At 42.3% G+C, this 14,448-nt stretch overlaps 1 pseudogene; it reads left to right on the top strand.

Moving 5' to 3' along the window:
- Positions 1-11,415: 11,415 nt before the first annotated feature.
- On the top strand, positions 11,416-12,591 carry LOC101602036 (annotated as a pseudogene).
- The last annotated feature ends 1,857 nt before the right edge of the window (positions 12,592-14,448 follow it).

Raw genomic sequence — 14,448 nt, 5'->3', positions numbered from 1 at the left:
TGGGGTAGGTACAGAGCCTTGAGGAGGGCCAATATCTCAGTCTTATTTTTGATTTCTTTTCCCTCTGAAGTCAGCACGCCCCTTCTTTTGTAAATTTCCCCATGTATGTGGGCGGTGGCAAATGCATACCGGCTATCAATGTACACATTGAGTTTTTTACCTTTAGCCTGCTGGAGGGCTTGAGTCAAGACAATGAGTTCCGCTTTTTGTGCCGAGGTCCCTCCAGGCAGGGCGCTAGCCCAGACTACCTGGTCTCTGGTGGTCACTGTGGCCCCGGCTCGCCTCTCACCATTCAGTAGGAAGCTTCTACCGTCCGTGTACCAGGTGAAATCTGCATCCTGCAGCGGCTGGTCAGTGAGATCCTTTCTGGTTCCGTGTACCTCTGCAAGAATCTGCTGGCAGTTATGAGTCTCTGGCCCCTCAGGGAGGGGCAACAGGGTGGCCTGGTTTAGGGCCACTACCGGACCAAATTGCACACGGTCTTTGTCGAGAAGCAAGGATTGGTAATGAGTCATACGTGTATTAGACAGCCAGCGATCTGGGGGCTGTCTCACGATAGACTCAATGGCATGTGGCGTTAGCACAGTCAGAGGTTGCCCCAGGGTTAGTTTACTTGCATCCTTGGTCAAGACTGCAACTGCAGCGATCATTCTTAGGCATGGTGGTCAGCCTGAGGCCACTGGATCTAACTTTTTTGAGAGATATGCAACCGGGCGCCTCCATGGTCCAAGCTGCTGAGTTAGCACTCCCTTCGCAAACCCCTGTCTTTCATCTATGAATAGCTCGAAGGGCTTGGTGATGTCAGGCAAGCCCAAAGCCGGAGGAGAGAGGAGAGAGTGTTTAATTTTGTCAAAAGCCTCTTGCTGTGGCTTAGTCCAATTGAAGGGGGTTCCTTGTTTAGTCAAGGGGTAAAGAGGGGCTGCCATTTCAGCAAACCGTGGTATCCATAGGCGACAGAACCCAGCAGTCCCCAAGAACTCTCTGAGTTGTCTATGGTTCTGGGGGACAGGAATGTGAGCTACAGTGTCTATGCGGGCCGGTGTTAACCAGCGTTGGCCATTTCTTAATTTGTACCCCAAGTAGGTGACCTCTCGTTGACAGATTTGGGCCTTCTTAGCAGAAGCTCTATAGCCCAAGCGTCCCAGAGTCTCAAGCAGGGCCCCGGTACCTGTATGACAGTCCTGATGTGAGGAGGCCGCAAGCAGGAGGTCATCCACATATTGGAGCAGAATTAAGGAAGTATGCTGGATTCGAAAGTCAGCCAGGTCCCGATGTAAGGCTTCATCAAAGAGGGTGGGACTGTTTTTAAATCCCTGGGGAAGTCTTGTCCATGTTAATTGCCCTGAGATTCCACAGTCAGGGTCCTTCCATTCGAATGCAAACAGGGGCTGACTCTGGGGAGCCAGTCTCAGGCAGAAAAAGGCATCCTTTAAATCCAATATTGAATACCACTGATGAGAGGGAGGTAAAGAACTCAGCAGGTTATAAGGATTAGGCACAGTGGGGTGGATATCTTCCACCCTTTTGTTAACTTCCCTAAGGTCTTGGACAGGGCGATAGTCCCCGGTACCAGGCTTCTTGACAGGTAATAGCGGAGTATTCCATGGGGATCTACAGGTGGTCAGAATTCCCTGGTCCAAGAGCCTTCTTATGTGAGGCCTAATTCCTAGGTAGGCCTCATTAGACATTGGGTATTGTTTAACTGATATTGGGGATGCCAATGTCCTTAAGGTTATAATAAGGGGGGCCTGTTGTTTGGCCAATCCCATCCCTCCAGTTTCTGCCCAGGCCAGCGGGTAGGCCTTTAGCCAATAATTTATATCTTTAGGTTCACTTAGGGAGTTGTCATGGAGCCGATATTCATCTTCCAGATTAAGAGTCAGTACATGTAGGGGAACTCCCTTAGGACCAGATACTTTGGCCCCAGTTTCTTCAAAATGAATTTGGGCTTTTAATTTTGTTAAAAGGTCCCTCCCTAACAATGGGTAGGGGCAATCTGGTACGTGTAGAAAAGAATGTGTGACCTTACCGGTGGCTAAATGTACCTTCCGCTCAGTGGTCCAGTGGTATTGTTTTCCTCCTGTGGCACCTTGTACCCAGGCAGTCCGGTTGCTCAGGGGTCCAGGGCACTGGGTGAGCACCGAATGTTGGGCACCAGTATCTGCCAGGAACGTGATAGGGCGCCCCCCGACAGTAAGAGTTAACCTAGGCTCAGGGGGGGGCTCCTGGCCCTGACTGCCCTAGTCTTCATCTAGGGCAAACAGGTTGGATTTCGGGGTGGAATCCGTCGGTTTCCTGGGTCTTTTAGGGCAGTCCTTTACCCAGTGTCTTTTTTCTTTGCAGTACGCACATTGGTCCCGGTCCACTCTGGGTCTGGGTCTCCCTTGGTCTCCCAACCTATTAGTCCTATCATTGTTCTGTACTACAGTGGCCAAGAGGCGGCTCAATTCCTTGCTCCTTTTGCGTTCTCTTGCATTCTCCCTGTCCTCTGCTTCTTTCCTAAGCTTGTCCTCCCTGTCCTCTGCCTCCCTACGTAAGCGGTCTTCTCTCTCTTCTGGTGTCTCTCGCTTATTAAAAATTTTTTCTGCTTCCTTTAATAAATCTTGGAGAGACTGTCCTTGTAAATTGTCTAATCTTTGAAGTTTATTTCTAATATCTGGGGCAGACTGCCAGATAAAAGTCATGGACACATTTACCCCCTGATTAGGATCCTCCGGATCATAGGGGGTGTACATGGGATAGGCTTCCTTAATTCTCTCTAGAAAGGCAGCAGGGGATTCATCTGGTTTTTGTATTACTTGCTTTACCTTGGCCAAATTAGTAGGGTGGTGCCCAGCACCACGGAGGCCCGCTATGAGCAACTGGCGATAAAGGCGTAGGTGTCCCCTACCGTCTGCTGAGGTGTGGTCCCAGTCGGGGCGGGTCAAGGGAAAAGCATCATTAATCTCATCTAGTATCTGGGTGGGTCTCCTGTTATCGCCTGGAACATTCTTTCTGGCTTCCAGGAAGACTCTCTGCTTTTCTTCTGTCGTGAGAAGAGCCTGTAAGAGTTGTTGGCAATCATCCCAAGTGGGTTGATGGGTAACTAAGATAGATTCAATCAGGTTAGTTAAGGCAGTAGGGTCTTTGGAGAAAGGCGGATTGTGGGTCCGCCAGTTATATAAGTCTGAGGCAGAGAAGGGCCAATATTGAACCTGTTCCCCTGGCCCCTGCCTCAAGGGAAAGGCTTGTGAAGTCTCCTTCTTGAGTGGTTGCTCTTGGTGACTCCTCAGACGTCCAGCCACTGGGGAAGGGAGCTTGGGTGGGGCCGAAGGGGCCTGTGGCTGGTGACTAGGGGTATCATGGGTCTGAGACCTATAGGGAGGGGGCTCCTCCGAGAGGAGGTCTATAAGGGGGGTGTTGGGGTCCGGGGGAAGTACTGGTTTTAGGGGCTTCTTGGTATCAACTGGACAACAAGAGGAGGAGGAGGTAGGGGCAGGGATAAGCAGTGGTGGGGTAGGTGGAGGAGGGATAAAAGGAATGACCCAGGGTGGCAGGTCGACTGCCAGACTTTCCCAGGTAACTATATAGGGTACCTGATCTGGATGTCCGTGCGGGCCACGATCAAACACTTTAGCTTTCACCTGTAAAATAGTAGAGAGGTTAAAAGTTCCATCCCTTGGCCAGCCCACATTGAAAGTGGGCCATTCTGCCTAGCAGAAAGTTTGCCATTTTTCCTTTTTGACGTCTACTGACTGGTTGGAAGCAATCTTCCGAATGTCTTTCCAATGATCTAGGGTTAAACTCAGGGGGGTCACCATTTTTTGACCCATTTTGTCAAGAGACAACACTAAACAAACACCAAGGACTAGGACAACAGAGAGACAGCTGGCACAGAGACGCGCAGCGCGGCTTCAGTAGCAAACTGAAAATGCAGATTCAGACGGGGAGACTGTTCGTCTACCCAACAGACTAACGTATCCCTCGGATACTTGTTGAGCTCTGAAAAATTGGGCTCCCAAATTCCCTGAAGTGTCCTCCAGGGTGGCGGGGGAGAAGTCCAAGCCCGTCAGCTCCTTCTCAAGCCGCCCAGATACAGAACGACACGGATCCGAGCCGATTTTCGAACGCAGCGCAAAAAACGTTACCAGACGTAGACAGACAGAATGGTGCACCAAATCAAATGCTTACCTTCTGGTGGGCAGTAATTGGGTTGGGCGGGGGTCCCCCAATCCCGGACGAGCCCCCAGCTGTAAGATTCCCGGGGGAGGGGGAACCTTCCCTGGTGGGAGACCCGCGCCCAAGAACCAAGACTGAGCCACTGGATGCAAAGGCAAGAGGCAGCTTTATTGTTCACACAGGCGCCTGCAGGCACCCCAGTCCTTCGAGAGGCTGAGCGTGCCGGGCAAGGGGAAGGGTCTCTTTTTATAGGGTTTAGGGAGAGCAGAAGCAGGTTTACAGAAGCAGAAGCATGATTTCAGTCCCAGCACTAATTACTGGTTACTTATTAATAGACTTGGAGTCGGTGGGGATCCTCTTTTTTTTTTTCTTTCTCGGAAACATCCTGACAGGGTTATCTATAGTACATTAGGCGGGGTTAATGGTCAAGCTATGGTCACAAGGTTGTTTGCCTGTCTGCATCTGGGGGTCACAAGGCTGTTTGCCTGTCTGCATCTGGGGGTCACAAGGCTGTTTGCCTGTCTGCATCTGGGGGTCACAAGGCTGTTTGCCTGTCTGCATCTGGGGGCTGTTTTTGGCTCCTGGTATTTTTCCATGGGTTTTACACTAGCTTCTTTTTTGGTCCCTACTGTTCTCTCCATTTCCCATCCTTTGTCTTTTTTATCACCCTCCCAAAAGAAAGAACTGTATAAAAACCCAAACTACCCATACTCATGCCAGCTGTTCTCTCTCTCCTACTGTCAGACAGCCTGGCAATTCAGACTCCAGTACACAACTTTTCCCTGCCTCAGAGTGGTCCTGCATGGTCATTGGTAGTTCACAAACCTTACAGTTTGTCTCTGCTAGCATTAGCATTTTTTTTCCTCTGTTACCACTCCTTCCAAGGAAGAGGAAATGTTAGGGGGAGAAAAACACTACTCTTTATCTTTAGTACTCTAGCTGGCATTAACATTTTGCTAATTTAACTTGCAAGTATTTGAAATTAAAAAAATGCGAAAATCTAACTAAAAATGGGTTTACATTTCCCACAATGGGGAAACATTTAATCCTAAATTGGGGTTCATTTTTATTTTACCTTTTTAAAATGCTAAAGTCCTAGACAACGTTTTAATTATGAAAAAAAATCATAATGGGCAGTCTGCTTTAATTAAAATTTTAACATGTAAAGTGAGCAAAATGTTATACTTCTCTACATTTCTTTATACCTAACTTAGAGAAAAATAGAAGTCACTTCCTTGTAGGAGTTCATAAAAGAATGTAATGAAACACTTGTTTAAGCAGATGAGGATGTAGATAAACAGGAATCTCTGCTAATGGCAGGTAAACAGGAGGTGTGAATAGCATTACCCCAGCCTGCATTGTTGAGCAAACTCCTTAAGGACAGATAAGCAGGAGACTCCTGGGAAACTCCTTGTCACAAGCCTACCTCACACCCCCAGGCACTTCATGTAACTGACCAACAGACCTGTTTACAACTTCTTTTCTTTTCTTTTTTCTTCCCTATCAGCTGCTAAGATGCATGAATTCCCCATTATGCTTAAAATTACTTTCATGGCTGTAACTGTCACATGTGAATTGTGATTTATTGTATTGACTCCCATTCTGTTTTTTGTTTTTGTTTTTGTTTTTGTTTTCTATAAACATCATGTGGTTACTTCCAATAAAAAGCTGACACTCTGAACAGTTCAGGGCTGACCACTGAGATTCTGCCCTCTGGGATGCAGAACTGGTATCACAGAGTTTCTTCTTTTTCTTTTCTCTTTTTTACCCAATAAAACTTTGCCTCACATTCTATGAGTAGATGATCTTACTTGTGCATCATCAGACCCATAACATATTGGAGGCTCCTCCGGGATCCACATTTCAAAACCTCCCTACCTGACTCTAGAGAGACTGAACCAGGGAAAGATCCTTAATCTTGGCATGAGAACCATATCTCCATCCATTTTCATGTTCCTGGTTTTGGAGTTAGTAGCAAGACATTGAAAGGAAACTTTTGCCTAGGACTACCAGCCCCCTCCTTTATTGGGTTAGAAACTTCCAGAGATGATTTCTCCACTCTTCTTTTTGTTTTTCCTGGTTTTTATGGTTTTCTGGTTTTGTGCACTCTTCTGGGTCCAAGAGGGAAGCTGGACACAGCATTAATTCCCCTAGACAAGTGATCAAGGGGCCACCCTTGACCTTCTGTGGCTCATTTGGAGATTTTGGATGGAGGTATGTTTCTGGTTCAGTTTTGGTTTGGCAGTGTCACAAGAACCATTATTGATAGCATATTTTTGTTTGGTGTTGTATTCATTTGTCTTGTCTTCATCTTTGAAGATATGGGTCAAAATCATTCTGTTTCAGCCAGAAAGGCTCAACTGTATGCATGTAAGGCAACCTACTTGGGATATGAACTCCACGGAGGTAAGAGTATGTTGTTAGAATTCAGGCTATCACTCAAATCCCCACTAAGAGAGGGATCCAAGAATTCCTCAGAGCTATAGGGTATTGCAGAATTTGGACCCCAAGGTTCGCTGAATTAGCCAAGCCTCTATATGAGGACATGAGAGGGCAAAAAAAAAAAAAAAAAAAAAAAAAGAAAAGAAAAGAAAAGAAAAAAATTAATTGGACTGAAATAAGAAGCATTCTAAGAACTAAAGTCAGCTCTGGCATCAGCCCCAGTCCTGGTGCTTCCAGACTTAACCAAACTGCTCCACTTGTATGAAAAGAAGAGGAAATCCAGGGGCATCTTAACTCAAAGACTGGGGCCTTAGCATTGCTCAGTGGCCTACTTGTATAAGAAGCTAGACTTAGTAGCTGCTGATTGCCCCCCTTCTCTCCAGGATATTACAGCTGCTGCTATTCTGACAGGGAATGACCACAAATTAACCTTTGTCCAGACTTTATCAATTACAGCCCCATGCTGGGGTCCAGCCCTGGCTTGAAGGAGGGTCCCCAAAGAGAGGTGTGAAAGGGCGTGGCGCAATAATGACTTGAATTCAAGTTCTAGTGCAAGCTGACAGGTTAGTGTTGAAGGCAGCTGAGTTTTTCCATCTTTCTCTCTCTGCTTCTCTGTTTCTTTTTTCTTTCTCTCTCTCTCTCTTTTTTTTTTTTTTTTTTTGGTCTTTTTCTCTGTTCTTTGTTTTACCCTGCTTCTATGCTGCCACAGCTCTTAGCCTCAGTCTTTTATTTTCTGATCATGTCATGCAAGAGTAAACTTCAAGAAAGGTACAGTTCCACAGAATTCATAGAAACTTTTTGTTATTCCTTTACATCAAACAATCCCATAATTATTCACCTCAAGTAAAATCGTCAGGCCCCTATAATGATCAACTGTTTTCATACTTTCCCCATGTATGTGCAGTCAAGCAATTGTGATTTCCTGAACTTCTACTTCCAATTACGATATTAAAGGTGAGAGACAAAACAACCACAAAATGGGGGTTCCCATCATTAATCACTGATCCAATAGATCCATTTATCCATCAATCATTCATTTTGAATTTTCCTTTTTATGTCTCTCCAATACTTAGACTTTGGTTCCCCCAATTGAACTCTCTGACTTTGGTTGTTTTTCCTGTAAGGATTCTTGGTAAAGAGTCATTTAGAAAAATTAGTCATAGAACAATTTTTACATTGTTCCAGGAGGCTCATTGTTTCTTCCTAAGTGTACTGTACTCCATGCCTGACTTTATTTAAGGCCTTTAAGGAAAACATTTTTCCCTGACCCATTTTCTTGGTTTTCCAATTCTATGCCAGAGCCTCTTTCAGATACATTGACCAACACTTCACTAACACCAAGTTTTACTAAAAAAGTAGACTTAGAGATTGGTACATGAAGTGAAAGACAAAGAAAGACAAACATTATACAGAAAACCACAGATGTCTGTAACATAGAGAGCCAATGATTTTTCTATAGAGGGGCCACATTGGACTTTAAGGAAGAGACAGCTGGGCTGGAACTGTGTCATGCAGCTCTTCAGCACTCGATTCCTTGTGATCCTGAAATGGCATGCTTGCCATCTCCAGCAGCCCCACATGTGATAGAGACTCTTTTACAAAGCCCCCCAAACTGATGGTGACCAACATACACAGAACAGGGCCTATAGCTCACCTCTTATCTAATAAAGGAACAGACCCCACAAAGATGATATCAACTAGATAATGGACAACTGTTGCTGTCCCAAGCCCTAGGGTGGAAACTGACTAAGAAACTACATGAAGGAGCTCACTTAGGAAGCAACAAGTTAGCTGAGCTAATAATGAATGAGCTTTTCTTCCCAGGTATGGACTCATTCATCAAGGACATCACCACCTGCTGTCAGGCCTGCCAACAGACAAATGCCCCCTTTGGTAAGGTACCACCAATGAAGACAAGAGTGCTGGGGGACAGAGCCAGGTAGATAACAGGAAGTTGATTTCACAGAGGTAAAGCCAGATCAATATGGATATAGATATTTACTTGTTTATGTTGATACCTTTTCAGAGTGGGTGGAAGCTTTCCTGACCAAATCTGAAACAGCCCAAATAGTGACTAAGAAATTGTTAGAGTAGATAATTCCCTACTATTGGTTGTGCCTCAGGATAAGATCAGATAATGGGCCTGCCTTTGTGTCACAGTCACTAGGGAATCGACTAAGATGCTGGGGATTAATTGGAAATTACATTGTACCTAAGATCCCCAAAGTTCAGGACAGGTAGAAAGTATGAATTGGACCTTCAAGGAAACTTTAAATTAACCTTAGAGACCAGCAAAGGACAGGTGGGACTCCTCCCCTTTGCCCTGTTAAGGGCCAGGTGTACCCCTTGTGTAAAAAGAATTACTGCAGTTAAAATTATGTATGAAAACCCCACCCATCCTGCCCAGGATGGGTCTTGAACAGATAACTGACTTTACTAATAAAATGCTTCTTCCGGGCTGGAGAGATGGCTTAGCGGTTAAGTGCTTGCCTGTGAAGCCTAAGGACCCCGGTTCCAGGCTCGGTTCCCCAGGTCCCACGTTAGCCAGATGCACAAGGGGGTGCACGCATCTGGAGTTCGTTTGCAGAGGCTGGAGGCCCTGGCGCGCCCATTCTCTCTCTCTTCCTCTATCTGTCTTTCTCTCTGTGTCTGTCGCTCTCAAATAAATAAATAAATTAATTAATTTAAAAAAAATGCTTCTTCCTATCCAAGTGTTACAAAGAGTCCAGGAGTCCATTTTTCTGGCAGTCAAGGTTGTTTTCCAGACACACCCTGTTTGCCCCCATTCCTTTCAGTCCAGTAACAGAGTTTGGATAAAGAGACACCATATTGGGACATTGAAAGGGCCCCATCAGGTCATTCTAACCACTCCAATGGCCATGAAAGTGGAGAGTTCAAAATATATTTTAAAAATTATTAGACTTACTCTTTATGAAACAAAGAGGCCTATGTATGGCTTTAGGTAAAACTTGTTGCTTTTATGCCAATAACTTGGGAATAATCCAAAATATAATGGCTTTAGTTAGAAAAAAATCTCTGAGAAAGAGAACTTCAGAGGCAATCCACTTATAATTGGTTTCAGTCTATGTATAATTGGTCTCCATGGTTAATACTCTTATTTCTGTGGTTGCTGGCTCACTTTTGTTATTATTGCTAGGCCTCACCCTAGGACCCTGCATTATTAATACTTTGGTCAGATATGTTAGAATAGTTCTATTAAGCTTATGGTATTACTGACACAATATAACGCCCTATCTGAAACTGAACAAACTCTAGACTTTATCCCTCACGAGTCCAATGCCATGTCAGAGGGAGAAATGTAAAGTGAGCAAAATGTTATATTTCTCTAAATTTCTTTATACCTAGCTTAGAGAAAAATAGATGGCTTATTCTTATATCTAATTTGTCTTGAAAGTTAGGGCAATTTCTTCAAAATATCATCTAGGAAGGATATAGATTGAACGACAGATCAGACTGAGGATCATAGAGAGAAAGGCTAGCTATAAGCCATTTCCACCTGTTTGAAAAAAAAGAACAACCTTCTCCCTTTTTATTTTTACCTCTCATGACCAAATGGGAGTAATTAGCTGCTATAGATCTATGTAATAAGCTTCACCTTTGATCATCTGTGTTGCTGAGCCTTATATCTCAAAGAAAGGATGGAAACTTTTCACTTAATTTTACATTCTTAAGGCAAACCTGGAGTTTATGTGCTTGTATCATTGTTATCCATGACATTTATATGTTTGTTTTTGTGTGTTTTGTCCAAAAAGTGACCACACAAAGTTCCAGATATAGGTTGTGGCCACTTTAATTTTTTGTTATTTTTGTTTTTGCTTTTAATATATCTTTGGTATACCAACTTAAAGTGTGAGTGTATGTGAATGTGGTGGTATATTAAAAGTTTATAGTAAGTACATTTTTCTTAACTATAAGTGCTCTTAGCTTCTTAAAACTTGTAAAAATATTATCTTTAGATTTACAAAATGTTCATAAAAACTTAAGAGCTACTTGTTTGGGTGATAAAATATATTCATTAAAATCTAAATTTTAGGCTATAGCGGTTATCATTGGATGCAGATTTTGATTATTTCCTTTCAAACAAGTTTTACAATTCTATTAAATTGATTTTCAATGGTCATAGGAATTAAGACATCAAAACACTTCTAAATAGTATACAATGAAGGTCCTTTATTTACCTCGATTACAATTTCTCTTTGAAGATTGATATACAAGTGCCAAATATAATTTCTTTCATTTTATATGCTCATTGGGAATCTTTAAATTTCTCTCTCTCTCTCTCTTTTTTTTTTTTTTTTTTTTTGGTAGAGATTAAAGAAATACAATCCCAGAAAACAATGGCATTCAGAATCTGGGTAGGCCTATGTGTGTGTAATAATGATAGCCATGTTGTTAAGCTTGCAATTAATATCTTATGATTTTTTTAAAATAAATTTTAACTTGCAGTTGTGACTTTAAGATGTAAAAATTATTGCCTTCCTATGTTCTCCTTCCAAACAGTTTTTTTTTTTGTTTGTTTTGTTTTTGAGGTTTTAAAAAGTTTTGTCAATGTTAAAAGCCATTTTAAAGGCTGCCAGTGCCCGGGCTCTGTGGCTTCTTCTAGAGTTGGGCCAGGACTTGGGGGGAGCGGGTTGCGGCTGGAGCGCAGGTGGAGCGACGGGGGTAGGGGGAATTGGGCGCAGCCAGGGACCTAGGCTTCAACCGTGGGAGTAGTCCTCATAGTGCAGTGGGCCCTGGACGCCTAAAGCTCTGGAGGAATTTAAGAAGATTTTATTCAAGTGCATGGGTTAAAAGATGAATTCTTCCTCCTCCACCATGAATGAAGACCCTGACACTCTGTCAGTAGCTAACCAGCTATGGGATTTAGTGGTAGATCCACTAAATAGAAGAGCCATCATCCAAGACCAGGGATTTCTGCCTGGCTTAATTTTGTTTATGGACCATCCCAACTCCCCTGTTGTGCACTCAGCTTTGCTTGCTCTTCCATACTTGGCAGAATGTCATGCAAACAGAGAAAAGATGAAAGGAGAACTTGGTATGATGCTAAGCTTGCAAAACATTATCCAAAAGACTAAAACTCCAGCAGAAATAAAAGTTTTGGCCTCTGAAATCTATGATATTCTTCAATCTTCCAGCATGGCAGGTGGTGATAGTTTTAATGAAATGAATGCACATCGAAGGAAAGCTCAGTGTTTTTTTTTTTTTCTGGGAACTACAAACAAATGTGCCAAAACAGTGGTTTTGTACATAGATGGTCTTGATGATACATCTCGAAGAAATCTATGTGAAGAGGCTTTGTTAAAAATTAAAGGTATTATTACCTTTACTTTTTTTTAAAATTTATTTGAAAGCGACAGACACAGAGAGAAAGACAGATAGAGGGAGGGAGAGAGAATGGGCGCGCCAGGGCTTCCAGCCTCTGCAAACGAACTCCAGACGCGTGCGCCCCCTTGTGCATCTGGCTAACGTGGGACCTGGGGAACTGAGCCTCAAACCCGGGTCCTTAGGTTTCACAGGCAAGCACTTAACCGCTAAGCCATCTCTCCAGCCCTACCTTTACTTTTTAAATGGCTGTTCAAAGATGTGTGGTGTGAATTTGTTCAGATTTGAAAGCAGAGGCTTTGACATCAGCCATAGCATCAACCAAGGTTATGAAAGCTCAGCAAGTGGTGAAAAGTGAACGTGGGGAAGAGCTGCTGGTCCCATTCATTCCAAGATACTCCTGTGGAAGTAGAAGAGAACACAGAGCTTCCCCATTACCTGCCCCAGGATGGGAGTCCCTCACAGGGACAGGACGAGGCAGTGTCCCGTGTTGGCTCACACCCAGAGGGTGCAGCGAGCTGGCTGAGCACAGCCGCCAACTTTTTATCCAGATCATCTTACTGGTGGCTTCAATTTCAGTTTGGGGCTCAAGGACTATGTCAACCAACAAGGGGCCAGTTTTCCATTGTGGTGAACTGTCAAGTGTAATTTGCAATAAGTTATCATGAAAGTTTTTAGATTATGCGATTGCATATGCTGCATTTTACATTTTATTGGACATTTATCTCACTGAGTGGTAAACAGAGGCTACAGGTGGAGTTTGTTTATGACGGTATTTTACTATTGTTTTCCTTTGCTTATTTGCCTCTCAATTTTAAAAATATGGGTCCACTGTTAAAATCAAATGTATGTGCAGCTTTTCATTTTATTTTATATAAAGCATATGATTAGGAAAAGTAATGTTCACCTCATGCCTCAGGATATTTCTGAAGAGAAGTTTTCCATAGCTCAAGTTGTGCATGAATTACTGAATTCTTTGTCAGCTTTTCTTCATGAACAATACATGATACATGCTTTGGTGCTTGTCACCAAAAGTTGCAAATGTATCTTGTTTGCCCTTTTTTGTGCCTTTTTAATTTTGCCAACCATGTTTACAGAAAGAACATTACTAATGATATTTTGCAAACTGAAATAACAGTCCCTTAAAATACAATTCTTTAAAAAATTACAATCTTATGTGATATAAATTTAATAAGATTAACACAAAATCAGTTCAGAAAGAAATGTGTAGTAGCAGAGTGCTTTTGGAAATATTTGGATGTGACCAAATGTGGCTTTAGTTGACTACTGTTCACTTTGGTTTTTATAAGCTCTTGAGAATTAGATCCACTATGATACTGTGAGCAATGTAAATGGTCTGTCAGCCTTACTGTGTGATTACACACTGTGTCCTGCTTGAAAAGGGCAATTGTAGTAAATAACTGACAAACCTGAAAAAAAAAACATAAATTTCAATGCTTATATGCCACAGTGCCACTTTGGTAACATCTAACCTAACATGAAAAGCCTGGCTGAAGCCTATCCAATAGCGGTTTCTTTTTACTCTATTTTGTGAGGTTATTTTAAAAATGCTGCATTCATATTCAATTTTATTTTTAGGTACAAATTGTTGCTTATTAAGAAAGAAACCCAGTATTGGTCACTTACCTTGTTTCTCATATCTAGCCAGCTGAAGGGGATTTCATTGACAGTAAGTTATATAAATAAATATATAAGTGTTTTGTAGATAAGAACAAATTATATGTAGGTAATTCTTTTTAAAAGTTCTGAAATATTTGGGAAGTAAGGTTTTCCTTTTGTAGATCCAGCTAAATCTGTTAACATGATTGAAAACTAATAGAAAGAAACTGAAGTTCATTATTGTCACCATGTAGAGCCACTATTTTACTACTTGGAGAATGTGAAGTGAAAATTAGACCCTGAAGAAATCCTTTCATTATCTTTGCTTCTCTTTTAGAGAAATGTTAAAGCATCCACTGTTACTGGAGAAAAATAAGTGTAAAATACCATCACTAGTAAGAGTTTTGACCTCTGTTCATTAACATTCTGACTTTGTGGAGGAAAAAGTACTAAGGATATTGAGAAAAATTATTTCAATTATTTTTTCATGTGTCTGGTCTCTGGTTCAACTGATAATGCACAAACAGAAGATACTAGTTTTCAGGGCACATGCTGCTTTAAATGCATACTACTACTTGCTGCCAGAACCAGATGTGTTGGAAAATAAAAACAAAACCACCTCTTTTCTATAGCCATTAAAGCAAAGTTTACTTTGTGTTTTAACAAGCTTTAGTTCTATTTTGCATTATCACACATCTTCTTTTTTAAAAAACTAACCTTTTGGTTTTGTGGTTCAGTACATGTAGGTGTTTCAGCTTGACGTTTGTGTGTTCTAAGTGTTCTTTCATTCCTGGTCTTGTAAAGCAGTCAAGGCAACTATAATGGCATTTTTTGAAATATATTGTAAAATAATAAAAGGTAACAAAATTTTAACAAAGTCATTTT

The sequence above is a fragment of the Jaculus jaculus genome, chromosome 1 (genome assembly GCF_020740685.1).
Source record: "Jaculus jaculus isolate mJacJac1 chromosome 1, mJacJac1.mat.Y.cur, whole genome shotgun sequence".
Taxonomy (NCBI): Eukaryota; Metazoa; Chordata; class Mammalia; order Rodentia; family Dipodidae; genus Jaculus; species Jaculus jaculus.
The sequence above is the reverse complement of the archived record's forward strand: the minus strand, read 5'-3'. Positions and strand labels throughout refer to the sequence as shown.